This window comes from Microtus oregoni, unplaced genomic scaffold (genome assembly GCF_018167655.1).
Source record: "Microtus oregoni isolate MIOR12 unplaced genomic scaffold, Mior012 000002F_ref0000024, whole genome shotgun sequence".
In the NCBI taxonomy this organism is placed as follows: Eukaryota; Metazoa; Chordata; class Mammalia; order Rodentia; family Cricetidae; genus Microtus; species Microtus oregoni.
This window is the reverse complement of record NW_024543061.1, coordinates 46,885,282-46,902,423: the sequence shown is the minus strand read 5'-3', so window position 1 is coordinate 46,902,423 and position 17,142 is coordinate 46,885,282. Positions and strand designations below refer to the sequence as shown.

General features: G+C 37.9%; 1 protein-coding gene across 5 annotated transcripts in view; it reads right to left on the bottom strand.

The window, feature by feature from the left end:
* Positions 1-17,142, bottom strand: part of Cntn4 (contactin 4) — a 995,812-nt gene that overhangs the window by 829,926 nt on the left and 148,744 nt on the right. For all 5 annotated transcript variants that reach the window (XR_005972615.1, XM_041635217.1, XM_041635207.1 and 2 more), the window contains exon 2: positions 5,579-5,723. The gene's annotated coding sequence lies outside the window, so the exon portion shown is untranslated. The remainder of the gene's footprint in view (positions 1-5,578; positions 5,724-17,142) is intronic.

Sequence of the window (17,142 nt, the reverse complement as noted above, 5' to 3'; positions counted from 1 at the left end):
AAGATCTCATTTTTATCATGATAACCCCAGGCATGTTTGGCTGATTTCTTATGGCAACTCTAAGAGTTGACACCAGAACCTGAAGTATTTACTGGCACTTGCAGACTAATTCTTTGACAGTGTATGCAGTGATGAACCCCAACAGTGCCACTTTCTGACTGTCATTCTGAGTCATCCAAGCTAATCAGTACTCAGTGCTCAGCTTAGTCTGGGCCTATGAACAAAGAGTCATTTAGAGATGCTGGCACGCATAGTGTGGACTCGCCAAACTAAGAAGATTCATCCAGGAGAACATATCTTATTTCAAGAATATAAATGAATTAATCAGTAAGCTTGCCTCCCTTTGCCAGAAACATCCCTGATTAAATTTAATGCAGTGAATTTGTGTAATCACCACCCAACTAGCCACTGATTAAACAAAAGCCTCTAAGCACTAATTCTCCTAATGTGCGGTTTATTTTTGCTCGCCTATGAAGGGCACACCTTGAAAACTTTGCTGATTTCTGTGATTCTCCATTGAGGATTCAGTGTGGAACTCTTTATTCTTAAGGCAGTTCAGTTCATTTAGAGGCAGGGCAATGAATGCAGCAGACATTTTGATAAATGCTTGCTTGGCTGACTTGTCATTGGAATACTGGGAGTTCTTACTACCTTGCAGGCCAGTAAAGAAATCTGCTAATCACAAATAAGAGTCATTTAATTTCCTCTCTCCTTATGTTATCAGAGTAGAAGAAACTGCCATGAGATGTTTATTCTAACAACAACAACAAAGAAATTGGGGAACAAGGATTTTGATTCTGTGTAGCCCACATATTTTACACATTTTAGATATGCTTCTATTTTGCACTAACAGAAGTTACAAAGGAGATAAATGGATTACAGACATGTAGTCAAAGACAGATTTTCTGTCAGTGGATTGTTATTTTCATTATAGATAAACAACAGATAATAAATACAGAAATGACAAATACATGATAGAAAATAGATAGATAGATGATAGATAGATGATAGATAGATAGATAGATAGATAGATAGATAGACAGATGTTATATAGATATTTTTTTTACTTAGGGTTTTTATGGCTATGAAGAGACATCATGACCATAGCAATTCTCATAAAGAAAAACATTTAACTGAGTTGGAACTTAGTGTTTTAGAGGTTTAATTCATTATCATGATGGAGAGGAATATGGTGACATGCAGATCTACATGTTGCTGGAGAAGTAGCTGAAATTCCTATATCTTACAGGCAACAGGAAGTAGACTGTAACACTGAGCAAAACTTAAACAAAAAAGACCTTAAAGCCCACCCTAGTGACACACTTGCTTCAACAAGGCCTCACTTACTTCAACAAGTCCACACCGTCCAATAGGGTCAGTCCTCATGAACTTATTGGGGCTCAAACTACTGTATAATAGAAACATGGATAGATAGATAGATAGATAGATAGATAGATAGATAGATAGATAGATGAGAGATAGATAGATAGATAGATAGATGATAGATAGATAGTAAAAAGATGATGCATGGTGCATAATTGATAGTTGATAGATAGGCAGATTAAAGATAATAGGAAAAATAGTAGATAGTTAGTGATGGATACATAAATATACGAACCAATGTTAGACAATAGGTAATAGAAAGAACACATTATTCATAAAGTAATTCATGAAATCAAAACATAGATCCTGGGCCTGTAGTTTATCAAATATTCAACACTCCTTGAATTAACTTATACTACAAGTCTACATAACCCACCAAATTTGTATTCTCATGAATTATGCAAGGTATATATATATATGTGTGTGTGTGTGTGTGTACATATATATATATATTGTATACATATATAGATTTTTAAGTACCATATATAGGTATGTCTAAAATGCTTTTAATTATATAAAAAGCATATTTTTAGACTTAATGATTCTGAAATCTCTGATATGGATCCATAATAAATGCATTGATTTGCTCTTTTAACTCAAAGCACAAGAAAAGAGTTAAAGGGCACCCTTTCTGCTCTTATCATAAAAAAAAAATAAAACAAACAAACAAAATACCACACTTAGCTAACATTCTCTTTGTGTTGTTGAATTCCTAAAGCAATAAATCACCCTTTCAAATTCTTGGACAGGATTCTTCTCTTTATCTTCTTTCCTGGAAAGCCAGTCTAAGAGTCAACAGTTTCCAGAGAAATTGTGCTTATGCCATGGTAAAGGGTATGGATTATTACAGAGACTTAAAGCCCCTATCTTCTAGAACACTAGGTGGTAAATTAAAACCATTGGTGTGACATTTCTTAAGTATATAAGAAACTCTAGTCCCAAGACAACAGAAGAGTTTACTTCAGGAAACGATGAATATTTTGATGCAGTTGGAGAGAAATGTCTAATAGCTAATAAAACAGTTAGTGAAGAATGCCATCTTTAAACCATTACATAAAGGTTGAAGCCATGATCTCCCAGCATCTGTGCTACCAGGAGTTGGCTTCATCCAGACTGGGCCTGCCATACATCAATCATTGATTCATTATGGACTCACTAACTCCCATCCCACCCTTCTGAGTTACTGAATATGGAGGGAGCTTTGATGGGGTGGGAAAATCATTGTAATCAGATACACACCCTCCAGTGAGTCACCCAGGCTTCAATGGACAGTTCCAAAGCAAGGGCAAACAGAGAGTCATGGTTATACTCAGTGTCACAAAGCAGAGTAAAATGACATGAATGTGGAAGAAGAGAGGCTACTCAGGGTGAAAAGGACACAGGAGTGTTGTGGGTGAGAGAAATCAGAATACTTTGTGCAAATGCACGTAAGTGACAAAACAAATGCAAGGAACATTATTTTAACAGACGAGAGTTGGAAACAAGGAGGAGATAGATTTGAAGATACAATTAAGTCCAACCCTCCATTTCATGCTTTTAAACAACCACACTCTAATAAGTTCTATAGTTACTACCGATATGTGAATTCCTATGTGTAAGAGCCGTGGCATGCCTTTAACATTCTAGAACTGTAGAAAGGCATCCTATTAGGAACTGGGATTCAATTCAAATACTCTTTTCAATCCTAATGAATATCCCCTGCTTTTATTTGTGTACATCATTTTAGAATTTCACAAACCAGCTGTGCAATTGCTGATTTGTCTCCAGTATGAGTTTCATTGTCGAGAAAGAAAATGCCTCCTTGAAAGAGTCCTCCTGCTATGAAGAGAGAAGATATTTCTGTCCCTCCTCCAAACATACACAGGTCATTTCAAAGGGAACCTACTTATTCCTTGATTAAAAGGCAGGGTTGTCTCAGAAAATGGTTCTTTCAGCAGCTTTTAGGCTATCCACCACTGTCATGCCTGGCACAGGCATCTGGAGAGAAGGTGAATGCTATCTTTAAGACACAGGCGAAGTTCATTCCTCAGAAACTCCTCACATCCCTGAAAGGGAAATTCCCCTGGCAGAATTTTGTTTCTGTGAGACAAGACAAATTCATGCCAACAAATGCATTTGATGCTTGCTTTATTTCCCTTTAAAATTATACAACAATAAATTGAAATTTGATAGTTTGTTTGCATTGAAAGGAAATGAATATAAATTGTTTATATTAATTACAAACTCTTTAGGATGTCTGTCATTGGATTTACCACTGGAGAAACTATACCAAATAAACCCTTAGCCAAATAAATCAATTAATTGACTGGCAGATGCTCCTAATGCCAGTGTCGTTCTCCTTCAATAAGGCTATCAACAAGGAGCTTTCTGAGAAAGCTTCATCCAGTGTTGAGATATTTGTAAAATACTCAAAAGACCAATGCCAATTTTTACCAATGAATCAGCTTACATAGAAGGCATTGTAAATTCTTCAACAGTGCTCACTAAATGAAACAGTTAATATATGTGGTCATAACACATTAAGTCTTTTTGGCACAGAAATATGGAACCCTCAGCTACAGATAACAGCTAAAAAAAAAAAAACCCTTCAGTGAAATCAAATTTCCATTTTGTGGAAGTAGATTTGGTTTTTTAGAAGATGAGTCACAAAGGTGTAAGAACATGAAAAGGACATTAAGAAGAAGAATGAATAATGGTAATGAGAAGCATTTTCTTATGTGGTTTTGAAGTATATGTCTCACACTCACTCCTGATGTAGATAAATAGTTGCATCATCACAGTAGCTACCATGAGAAAAGAATAAATTCCTGCCAAATGACTAAAGCACCAGTATTGGGGGTATTTTGTAATACGTGGTAGGGAGGTGGGTGCATTATATGTATACGTTGATATGTTGTCATGTAGTTATATGCACGTGAGTGTCCGGGTACAAGTACAGGTAGAAGTCAGACGTCAACAGTGGCTGTCTTTCTCAATCACTCTCCACCTTTAACAGTTTTTTTTTTAATTACATTTCTTTATTGGGGATGGAACACGTAGTCAGACAATAAATTTTCAGTTTTTCTTTCCACTGTTTGGGTCCTGTGGATCAAATTCAGGAAAGTTTGGGACATTGTGTTTTCCCCACTGAGGTATCTTATTGGCCCATCTTTGTTTTAATTTTAGAACCATGATTTTTTTCATGGAAACTGTAGCTCATAGATTGGCTAAGTCAGCTGGCCAATGATCTGTGTACATTACCCCAAACACTAATATCACATGTATGTTCTTCCATGTCTGACATTTCAATGGGTATTCTGAAACAGACCTGTGACAGTCATGCTATGAAAAGTCACACATATAATGAGAGCCATCTTTATTGCCTCAACACACACACACACACACACACACACACTTATATTTATTCTACAATAAAGACATATATAAATAAAGGTATATAATTTGAAAATAGTTTTCTTCTTTAGACTGTTTCACACTGTTTTCACAAAATTCCACCTCTTGTGTACATTTTTATGAATAATTATTTACTGTTGTGGTATTGCCACTGTGGAAAGAATTAAACACATTAACTAGGTACAGAGAGCTCTTACCCACATGTGAAGGCCAAAGTGTACCAGGCAAAATTCTGTTCTTTTAAATTTCTTTTTTGTAAAGTAGAATATATTAAAACTTATTATCATTATTATTAAATATTCTTCCACAAGACAGGATTTTATAACTATATCCATAAATGCATGAATAAGGAATACATCTTTCAAAGCTTGCAGTAAAGTTGGCCATTTCACTACTGGGAATAAGAATATAACTCCTTGGAATCATGAGATCAGGGATTTGTTATGGCTAAACCTTGATCCATGACATCAGAAAATACCATAAGCACTTTGGACTAAATACTTTAACTTTTCAATGAATAAAACTGTAGTTTCTTTCTTCACGTACTTTCTCTAGTAGCCAAATCTAACTTCAACTACTATAATATTTAAAGATTTCATTATTTGAAGTAATTGCAGGTCTAATGAAATAGATATGAGGAAGAAAACTCCATGCAAAATAAAATAAACAAGAAATGTCAAATAAAACACCATCTTTTTAATTTATGAACCTCTAGAAGGTTCACGAGAAGAAACACACATTCCTGATATCATACAACAGCATCACACAGTTTATGGGAAAAGATGAAGGTGGTGAGACCTACCCTTCCTTTTCAATCAGAATCTCCAGCGACTGTTCCCTTTAGCTCAGCCTGAAGAATCCGGTTCTCTCAGACCACACTGCAGAAATTTCCAAGTGAGCTCTAGCAGAATTCCCTCAATGAGAAAGTTCTACAATGCCAAATGGATCTGGAAAAGAAAAAAAAGAAAAGGGAAGACGTTTTTAGTCTATGACGCAAATGAACTCGGGAAGAAAAAGAGAAATTTATGTAGAAAAGTTGTTTCAGTTTGAAGATACACAGCGAAAAAATGGAAGAAGTATTTTACATATCTCTCTTGCATTATTTTATATACTCAATGGTGTCTTTCCAACAAATGGAAAATGGTGTATAGGAAGACTTGAAAATACATTTTGTTTCCACATTAAAAGTGAAGAAGAAAAATGCAGAGATTGAGAAAAGTGAAAATTCTGAAACTGGCTGTAGGAAAAAAAGAACATATTTTTTTTTCCAGCTGGAAGACAACCTAGTATCCAGTACAGACAACAAGATTTGTGAGGCATGCTACAAAGGACACACAAGATGTGAGAGGGGCAAGGAAAGTGGAGGTAACAGCACCTTTGGGACTTGTTAGACAAAAATGAAATCTCTTTCAAAGTGAGTCCCCCACATACTGATCCTCAGGCAGATTTAACTGATCAATTCTGACAATAATACAAAGGGAAGATGTCCAGCCTTTCTTAATGTAGACCATTCTGTCAGAAAATTAGACAACTGACTCCTACATCAATGGGAGAAACCACACTGAAATGGGAGAGCAGTGAAGCAAGCCTGATGGGCTCTGCTTCCTCTCCTCTGTATCAGTCCTGAACTGTTTGAACCTGCATGTCCATGAGCCTGAAAGAGTTGCTACTCAGACGTCTATTTAGATACAGAATGTAACAAATTAAGTTCAAATAAAATTGCAGAAACTTCTTGAGAATAAGGTGCCCACAACCTTCTCAGTGTTCAGTGCCCTGCCACAAATGCCTTTCAAATAGATATTGTAAAATGTGTTATTTTTTTCTCCTTTTCTAATTTAATGTATATAGTCATGGTGTAATGGTGTGCATGATGTGTGGGCCTGCTTACATATGTACAGGTACACAGGTGGCTGGGTGTTCATGTGAAGACCTGAGATTGGTTTAAGAAATCATCCCCATTCACTTTTCCACCTTTTTCATTGAGGCAGAGTCTCCCAATCAAAGAGCTTACCAATATTGCCAGTCTTTTTAGTCAGCCCATTCTAAGGAGTCTGGGTCTCCATATCCATTCAACATTTATGAGGGTTCTGAACCTTTGTGCAGTGAGTACTTGAACACTATCCCTTCATAACACAACCTCATAAGGTAGTGTTTCTAAACCAAGCAGCATATTAGGAATGATTTTAAAGCCTACCAGGCCAAAAGAAGCAAATCTGGAGTCTACTTGGTGTTGTCAGAATTGCTGATTGTGCCTAGCCAATGAGGGGTGACCACACAATGTCAACTGTCAATGCATCAGAATGTTTGGCTGCTGGAAGAGTGTATAAGTTTTTCCCCATTGTTAAATAAACAAGTCCGCTGCATGCTGTCTACCTGACACCCAGTGTCTGAGACATTGACACTGTGCCTTTTCACCCCCTTCCCTGAGGAAGACATTAGGGCCCACCAACAGCAGTACATGCCAGTAATCCCTGCATGCAGACGGCAGGTACAAGATAATCACTTCAAATCCAAACCAGCATGGTCTACATAGCAAAGTCCTGTTTCAAGAAATGAACACAATTGCTGTCTCATTCTAAACATGATACATAGGAATTGCAGCTGACCTGACAGCAACAGCAATAATATTACTGTTTCATCAAGACGTAGATTTGGGGATTTTGTTTGTTTGTTTTTATTAAGGGAAGCCTACATACATTACCTTAATACTTAACTGGCTTACTTTTATCTTAGTTCACCAAAATAAATAGTGAATAATTTTTTTTTAATTGAGAAAAGGAAAAAAAAAAAACAAGTTTCTGCCTCCTCCCAGCCTCCCATTTCCCTCCCCCTCCTCAAACCCTTCTCCTCCTTCCCCCACTTCTCTCCCCCTCCCTCTCCAGTCTGAACAGCACTCAGGGTTCCCTGCCTGTGGAAAGTCCAAGGTCCTCCCCCCTCCGTCCATATCTAGGAAGGTGAACATTCAAACTGGCTAGGCTCCCGCAAAGCCAGAACATTAAATAAGATCAAAACCCCATGCCATTGTCCTTGGCTTCTCATCAGCCCTCATTGTTCACCATGTTCAGAGAGTCCGGTTTTATCCCATGCTTTTTCGGTCATAGTCCAGCTGGCCTTGGTGAGCTCCCAATAGATCAGCCCCACTGTCTCAGTGGGTGGGTGCACCCCTCATGGTCCTGACTTCCTTGCTCATGTTCTCCCTCCTTCTGCTCCTCATTGGGACCTTGGGAGCTCAAAATCTTATACCTATGAGTGGTCACCCTGAGTTACTATGAGTACAAAATATCACTAAAAAGGACCAGGGGTGGTACACTGGAGTTGGAGGAAAAAGGGAAGGAGAAACTGATATAATTATCATTTCAGAAAAGAGAGAAATTTCAAAAGTAATACAGGAAATCATGTGGGGGACAATAGGAAGTTTTTCTGACTCCAAATAGGGTGCAATCGTTTTCTTGGGAAATTTCTTCCTAATTCTTCCTCATATGGTGGTAATCATGCTGTAGATCGTTTTGTAAAGGGATAAAAAAGATAAATCTGTAATGGGCAGTCTGATTATAAGGCAATGTTCTAATCCATGCTTATTTATTATTGCAAAAGCAACACGTTTATAGCAAGAATCAGAGCACCTGAAGAGCCTGCCTTAGCAGTGGCTGATCATTCTTTAGTTTCTCGGCAGCTTTCCCTTCCACTGCTTGAGGCTTTTTAAGAGTTATTTTATATTGCAGTCGGTGTCATCCTGTTGGTGTTGTTTTTGGGGATTTTGTTTTGCTTTAAAATGTAATCTCAACTGTTACACACGTGCAGAGGGTTAGGTTGGTCCCATGCTGACTAACTAACTGTTGGTTCAGAATTCAAGTGCTCCCATGAGGTCAGGTAGGTTGACTCTGTGGGTTTCCATGTCATAACTTTGACCATCCTGGATCTTACAAGCCCTCCTCCTTTTCTTCAGCAGAACTCCTGGAGATGAGCCCAGAGCTTGACTGTGGATCTCTGCATCTGCTTCTATCATTTACTGAATTAAGGCTCTCTGATGACAATTAGGGTAGTCAATCTGTTCTATCGCTTGGTCTGTAATAGGCTCCTAGCAGTGAGATCAGGACCTGTCCCTTGAGATTAGCAGACCTTTGGAAACTGGTTCCCCAGGTTGGATTACCTTTCCCAGCCTTGATGTAGGGGAGGAGCTATGTCCTGCTCAACTTGATGTCTCAGGCTTTGTTCAGGCTCATGGGAGGCCTGCATTTTTCTGAATGGAGATGGAAGAGAGGTAAATGAGGAGGAGGATAGTTGGAAGGCATAGAGGGAGGACGAGATCAGGAAAAGGAGGAGGAAGGGGAAACTGTGGCTGGTATGTAAAATAAATAAAAAATTAATAAAATAAAATAAATTTAATAATAAAAAAGCAGGGTCTCACTATGTAGTCCATGTTGTGCTGGAAGATTAGCAAGTAGTTCAGACTATTTCACCTGCATGTGTTGGATTTCAGAAACTGATTTGAGTATATTATTGTTATGTTCTGCTTTTCTCTGTTACTTGCTATTTCCTTTTTAAAACTTTTTTCTGCTATACAGTTACTAAACTCACTCATTTGAAACTTGAATTACAACTGCTATAGATTGTTCACAACTGCTAAAATGTTGGTTCAGACTCATGATACTCCTGCCTCAATCACGTAAGGGATGAGATTGTGGATTATACCACCATACTTCTATATACAAATATTTACTTTAACATGGTTCTATTTTATGTATATGAGTGTATTACCTGCATATACATATGTGTATGCACCCTGTGCAGACAGTATTCATGGAGGTGTTTAATCTTCTGAAACTAGAGTAAGGCTGTGAGTCACCATGTGGGTGCTTGAAACCAAATCTCAGCTTTTGTAAGAGAAACAAGTGATCTTAAACACTGAGATAAATCACCAGCCCTGCATATTCAAATTTTAAAAATATTTTAAAAATTAATATATTATTTTAGGTTTTCTGAAATTTTAAAATATGGCCAGTGTGATGGCTCTGTGGATATGAATGATTGAGAACAAGAGACGAAGACAGCACCCACAGCATAAGCCAGGTGTCCTACCGGATGAATAATCCCTACTCTGAAAATTGGGTTGAGGACTACAAGATTACTGAGCCTCGGTAGCATGAGCCAATAAAACTGGAGCAACCGTTGGTACAGGGAGAGACTCTAGCTCAAAGGAATAGACAAAGAGTGACACAAAAAAATAACAAATCAGGGTCCCTTCTTGCTTCTTCATGTCCACACAGACTTGTACACTCATATGAATGAATAATCCTTTATAATTTTTTTAAAATTTATTTTACAGCCTGGTAGCAATTTCCCCTCTATGCTCCTTTTCAGTTGCTGCTCCCACACTTCTCTGTTTCCCCTACCTCCAATATACTGTCTTTCTGCCTTTGTTTGGGAAAGGGCAGTTCTCCTGTGAGTATGTGTTGTAGAATATTATTTTTTCTTTCTTTCTTTTTATTTTTTAAAACTATCTTATTTTACATATCAATCCCAATTACCTCTCTCTCCTGACCTTGAACATTCTCCCCACCTCACCCTACCCACTCCTTGGAGATGGTGAGGTCTCCCATTGGGAGTCAACAAAATCTGTCACACCGTTTTTGTCTAGACTGAGCAAGGTATCTATCCCTCCATAAAGAATGGTTTTCAAAGAGCCAGTTCATGCAGTATGGATAGAAATATTCATAAGAGCCAGAACCTGGAAACAACCTTGATCTGGGATTTCCCTCCACAATACAACCTAGATGCCCCTCACCTGAACAATGGATAAAGAAAATGTGGTACATTTACACAATGGAGTACTACACAGTGGCAAGAAACAATGACATCATGCAATTTTCAGTCAAATGAATGAAACTAGAAAAAAAAAATTCTGAGTGAGGTAACACAGATCCAGAAAGAAAAACATGGTTTATACTCACTCATAAGTGGATATTAGACATAAAGCAAAGGACAACCAGTTTATAGTCCATAATCTCAGAGAAGACAGGAAACAAGGAGAACCCTAAGAGAGAGACAGAAGGATCCCCTGGGAATGGGAAGTAGACAAGATCTCCTGAGAAAATTGGCAGCATGAGGGTGGAGGGGAAGAGTGGTAGGGGGGCTGGAAGGGGAAAGGGGGGAACAGGAGGAGAACATGAGAGATCAGAAAGGTCAAGTTGGGTGAGGACAGAAAGAAAGAGCAAAGAAAGAGATACTTTGATAGAGAGGGCCACTATAAGGTAAGCAAGAAACCAGGTACTAGGGAAATTTCCAGGAATCCACTAGGATGACCCTAGGTAAGACTCTAAGCAATAGTAGAGAGGGTACCTTAACTGTTGTTCCCCTACAATCAGATTGATGACTACCTTAATTGTCATCATAGAACCTTCACTCAGCAACTCATGGAGGCAGATGCAGATACGCACAGCTAAGCACTGGACCAAACTCCGGGAGTCCAGTCATAGATATTGAGGAGCAATATTATAAGCAAAGGGATCAAGACCATGATGGGGAAATCCACAGAAAGAGCTGACCTGAGTAAGTGGGAGCTTACTGACTCTGAACAAACAACTTGGAAACCTCCATAAGACCAAACTAGGCCATCTGAATGTGGATGACAGTTGTGTGGCTTGGGCATTTTATGGCGCCACTAGCAGAAGAATGTAGTAATAGGAGCGGTGGAGCTGCGTCCCTGGCATCCCGGCCGCCTGGCTAGCATATGCCCCGAAATAACAACACACAAATTGTATTCTTTTAAACATGGCTTGGCCCATTATATCTAGCCTCTTCTCGGCTAACTCTCGCACCTGGACTAGCCCATTTCTAATCATGTGAGTAGCACCCCAAGGTTCACTTATTGGGAAGATTCTAGCCTATGTCCATCCTGGGTGGGAGCTGAATCGCGTCTTCCCAGAAGAGGGGAGCATGGTGTTTCTGCTCCCGAGAGCAGAGATGTCGAGTCTGAGCTCACTTCCTCTTCCTCCCAGCATTCTGTTCTGTTTACTCCTCCCACCTATATTTTAACCTTTGAGGGCCAAGCAGTTTCTTTATTACTTAACCAATGAAATCAACAGATTGATATATGACACTCACACATCACTTCCCCTTTCTCTGTTTAAACAAAAAAGGAAGGCTTTAACTTTAACATAGCAAAATTACATATAACAAAACAGTTATCAAGTAAAAATCACAATATTTACATCTATTTTATCTTTATCATAACAAAGGAAAACAACTTAACTATCTATCTATTCTTCAATTGCATCAAAGACTCCAGAAGAATACAATATTACCTAAGCAAACAAAAAGTAAGCAATTTTCAAAACTCTAGAAATGACAGAGACATCTCGCTGCCTGTACAGTCACCTAAAGTTCCTCTGTACCATTGGGGCATCAATCTTCAGCCTTCTGGCCCATAGTATCCAGCAGACATTTCCATGAAGCAGGAAAACTCAAAGTCAGTTCAGTCACTATCTGCTGTGTCCTGCAGAATGTCTTGCAGACTCCTTCATGAATCAGGAACCCCGAAAGATCATCTCACCTTTAGGCAAGTTCAGTAGTCCTCTCTCTGTGGGTTCTCTGTGTCCAGTTTATGCAATAGTCCAGGCAAGAGCAGTTTCTTGCCCAAATGGCTATCAAACTCCATAAGGTGCCTCTTCGATGCCCATCTTCTTCTTGAAGTAGATTTATGCTGTCAGGAGCAGAGTGTCTCATTGTCATGAAAAGTCCTAAGTTATTAAAACATTAAATAGCATATTCCGTAGTCTTTGAAAGATATGAAAAATGCCGATCTAACTGAAATATATATCTATATATATCTAGAAAATCTAACTAACATGACTACAAACTTGACTATTATTAATGATTATCCATTAACAACCTATATACATTACATTTTTAAATGAACTACACAATCACAATACCTTAATAAAGATTAGAAATACATATACATATAACAAAATTGACCTTAAATCTCTATCAATAAAGCAAAATCTATATTAATATAAATCATTCATATCTATATCATATCCCCCTTTAAATGTAAAAGAACGTTTATAAACCATATTTGGGAACATGGGCGCAGTTTTTTCTCTCCAAACTGTTTCCTGCTGAATGTGGGCATCATTAATTAGGTCTTTCATGGTATAACCTGTGTGCTAGTTTCATCTCAGTTGGCAGTTGAGCGAAGCAATTTTCTGAAGATGTTCACACCAACACTTCAGGAGGGCGTGGTCCATCATACCATATAGGAATAGAAGAAATGAACAGGGTCTCATCCTCTGTGAAAACAAAATAAGAAACTCCTTTCCAAAGCATCGTGTCCTTAGATCCAAATTTCAAAGTCAAGGCATTTTCAAAATATCTATGTTGGATTAGTTCAGCAGCAGTTATAAACAAATATCTTTTAGCAGCTGTTGCTCTTTCCTCAGAATTCAAATAATTCAAAGAGAGCATAATAGTATACAGTGTCAAAATTCTCTGTGTATTTTCCATCTTTGTGCACTTTATGTTAACCTCTATTTTGTTTATTTTTACTTTTATTTTTTGCTTTTTGAGATAGGTTCTCTGTATCTTTGACCTGGAATAACTCTGTAGACCAGGCTGTCCTTGAACTCTCAGAGATCCACCTGTCTCTGCCTCACAGGCATTGGGATTAAAGGTGTACACTACCCACCTTGAACTCACAAAGATCTGCTCGCCTCTGCCTTCTAGGCACTGGGATGTGCTACCACACCTTGAAGTCACAGAGGTCAATCTCCCTCTGCCTCCCAAGTGTTGGGATTAAAGGTGTGTACTACCACACCCAACTACCCTCTTTCTTCCTTTTTTTACTTTTAAGAACTTTTAACTTTTAGCTTGCATATATTTTTAACACACTGTAAACCATTTAGAAATTTTCTTTATCTTTGAATCTCTCTTTACTGTATATCTCTCTTTTTCTTATCACATGAGTCTTTAATTTAACAAGCAATATCAGTAGGACTAAAGCCGTGGCTTTGAAGGCTGGATACAACCCATTCTTTAGCTTTCCAGCCTCATAGCTGAGGTACTGGCTGTAGCCATGTTTACTGCCACAACTCTATGGTATTTCAAGGTCCCGGCCAGCAAGAGAGCTTCAACAGCCTGTGCATGCAAACCGCACGGACTACCTGCATAAAAGAGTGAGAGTTTGCCCTGGCAGGACAGCCCAGAAAGCCGGCATTTTTAAACGGTACAGCTTTTTTTCCTGCTATGGCTGAAAACCAAAAAGCATGCGTTCAGCTTTTCGTCAACACCGTTTAAGTGTTTCGTGGCAGGACCTCTTAAGAGCTGCAGGGTTTTGCAGCTGAAGCTGAGTCAGGAAGCCTTTCTTAGATGAGAGTGCTTGCTTGCCTCTAGCAAGCAGAGTAGAACTGAGAATTTGCAGCTACCAAGAAAACATGCTTTACTCTTTCCCAAGCTTTCTCAGGCTTTCAGTGGATTCAGTTGTCCAAACGTCTGGGTGCCATTCTGTAGTAATAGGAGCGGCAGAGCTGCGTCCCAGCCATCCCGGCCGCCTAGCTAACTTATGCCCCGAAATAACAATACACAAATTGTATTCTTTTAAACACGGCTTGGCCCATTATATCTAGCCTCTTCTCGGCTAACTCTTGCACCTGGACTAGCCCATATCTAATCATGTGTGTAGCACCCCAAGGTATGCTTACTGGAAAGATTCTAGCCTATGTCCATCCTGGGTGGGAGCTGAATCGTGTCTTCCCGGGAGAGGGGAGCATGGCGTCTCTGCTCCAGAGAGCAGAGCTGTCGTGTCTGAGCTCACTTCCTCTTCCTCCCAGCATTCTGTTCTGTTTACTCCTCCACCTACGTTTTAAACTATCAGGGCCAAGCAGTTTCTTTATTACTTAACCAATGAAATCAACAGATTGATATATGACACTCCCAAAACAGAAGAATATTATTTTAAGATGTGTTACATTTGTTTAGCTGTGAAACATTTATTTTAATAATGCACTGATGTGTTGCATTCTCTCATGTTGCATCTGTTAGCTCTATTAGCTGTGTTACTGAACTGTCTAAAATGCGTGATTGGTTTAGTAAAGATCCGAATAATGAATAGCAAAGCAGGAGAAAGAATAGGCAGGGCTGGCAGGCAGAGGAGAATAAATAGGAGGAGAAACCTGGGAAGAGAGATATAGGAACAAGAGAAAAAGGAGGAGAGAATACAAGAGTCCAATCACCCAGCTGCACACTCAGACATGAAATAAAAAGGAAAGAAAACATATACAGAAATAGAGAAAAGTAAAAGCCCAGAGGCAAAAGAGAAATGGGATAATTAAGTTAGGAAGCGTTGGTTAAAAATAAGCCAAGCTGAGATCGACATTCAAAAATAAGAATAAGATTCAGTATATGATTTATTTGGGATCTAGGTGGCAGCACCCCAAAAGAACAAAGAACAAAGTGAAAGAGTAAAGACAACAATAATAACAAACTACATTTTGATGCCTTTATGGGGCTCAAATTTCTGTAGGGCCTGAGAAAGCTGAAAAAAAAAGAAAGGAAACAAAAGAAAAAGAAATAGAAACAACAACAATAATAAAAAACGGAGGACAGGACTCTGCTAAGAAGTTCTGTAAACAGAAATTGCCCCTTTCCTGATAAATTGAAACAAAAGAAAATATGCAAAAATGTCTGCTGCAGTGCAAGTATCAGCATTCTACAGCTCTTAAGAGTTGGATGCAGTTCCTGGTCATGTACCTCTAATCAGGCTTTAAGCTTGGTTTTCACAAGAGTGTGGAGCAGACTCAAACCATAGAGCCATACAGAGACCCCAGTTATAGCATAGCACTTTAAAGTTGGTTTACACTATCACAAATAACAAGAGCTATGCAGTAAAAGAGGTCCATACAGAGAAACCTCTAAACAGGTTTCAGAATGTTTTACAATGTGCATAGGCTTAAGAAAGAAAAAAAAAAGGGTATGGAGAGTCATAGAAAGGAAGAAATAGCTTAAAAATAATAAAACCTTTAAAGAGAAAAGTAAAATAGTAACAAAAGCACAAGCCACTTATAGATGGGAAATACACAAGAAGTCTATTAATTTGTTGATTTTGAATTATTTGAATGTCGATGAGCAAAAGACAGCTGGTAAGAGACATGGGATTGTGAACAGGACTGCAAAATTGAACCAACTTGCATATTTTATGGCTATCTTAACTTTAAAAACAGAAGCCAAAAATTTATTTGTCAAATGGAAGTCAAAAATGCTTTGGGGAAGACGTTTTCCTTTTATTTCTACAGAAAACAAAAGGATATGGATTCATTAAAGGTTAATATGGATCAGGTAAGATTGGGGAAAATTTCCTGAACCTTGACAGGTGATATATATCAACAAGATTATCACTGGTATTCTAATGATTTGGCAATTATCTCAATTTTCTCAGGGACACCTAAATATACTTGACCCACAGGCAAAAGGAAGCAATCTAGAGAAAATGACTCACACATTCCCAATAAATGGTGTGGGTAGTTCTTGGTTATTAGGTGGGTTATGGATGTTATCACCTAGGGGAATATAGTATATTGTTGCAAAGTTAAAGTTATTTTCATTACAATGTATGTTTCTACTTCTTTTTTATTGATTTTATTGAGCTATACATTTTTTTCTGGTCCCCTTTCTTCCTCTCCCCTCCCTTCCAACCCTCTTCCATGGTCCCAATGCTCCCAATTTACCCAGGAGATCTTGTCTTTTTGTTTAAAGTATTGAACCTATGCAGTTCATTTAAAAATGTAAAATAAAGATTCAATTTTCGGTAGCTATTATTATAAACAATTTAGGATAATCAAGAAAACACAAGTTAATAGCTAATCATTTATAACAATCATATTTGTAAATATAGTAGTATATTTTTACAATCAGGCAGCATGATGTCTCCATTGTTAGGTAATATAACATCCTTCTGTGTGAAATTTGATACTGTTAAAAACTAAATGGTTAATATTTTTAGCTTTGATAGGAAGTAAGATACATATAAAATTTTGGAATCATGAAGATAAGACAGATAATGGAATATTTTTCGGAATTTGCTAAATACAAATGGACTGAATATTCTAAATGTAATTCTTTCTTGGTATCTGTTTTTATTCTTTGTAGTTTTTCTATGTTAAAGTTAAAATCTTAAATTTTATTCAGACAAAGCTGGGGAATGTAGACTATTATTTTAAGATGTATTAAATTTGTCATGCTGTGAAACATTTGTTTTAATGATGGAAAGATGTGTTGTATTATTTCATGTTGCATTTGTTTAACTCTATAATGTTGTGTTACTATGCCCGTCTAAAATACCTGATTGATCTAATAAAGACCTGAATGGCCAAT